Source organism: Trachymyrmex cornetzi, unplaced genomic scaffold (assembly GCF_001594075.2).
Source record: "Trachymyrmex cornetzi isolate Tcor2-1 unplaced genomic scaffold, Tcor1.1 scaffold74, whole genome shotgun sequence".
NCBI lineage: Eukaryota > Metazoa > Arthropoda > Insecta > Hymenoptera > Formicidae > Trachymyrmex > Trachymyrmex cornetzi.
The window spans coordinates 416,354-416,643 of record NW_017300070.1 but is presented as its reverse complement, the minus strand read 5'-3'; positions in this window follow the sequence as shown (position 1 = coordinate 416,643).

Sequence of the window (290 nt, the reverse complement as noted above, 5' to 3'; positions counted from 1 at the left end):
TTAAAAACAATTTTTTATCTTTTGACTGGTATCATAAATCTAGTTTTTCAGGGAGGTTTTTAAATTTTTATTCCAACCACCCGTTAACTCAAAAAAAGGGTGTTATCATCAGTTTGGTTGACAGGGCTATCTTATTGTCTGATTTGGAATTTCACAATAAAAATTTGACTCTTATAATTAATATTTTACGGGATAACGATTATCCGTTAAAATTTATATTTGATGTGATTATATATAATAAAAGACTAAAGAACATCAGAGTTAGAGGTGCAGCGTATAATAATCAAGAT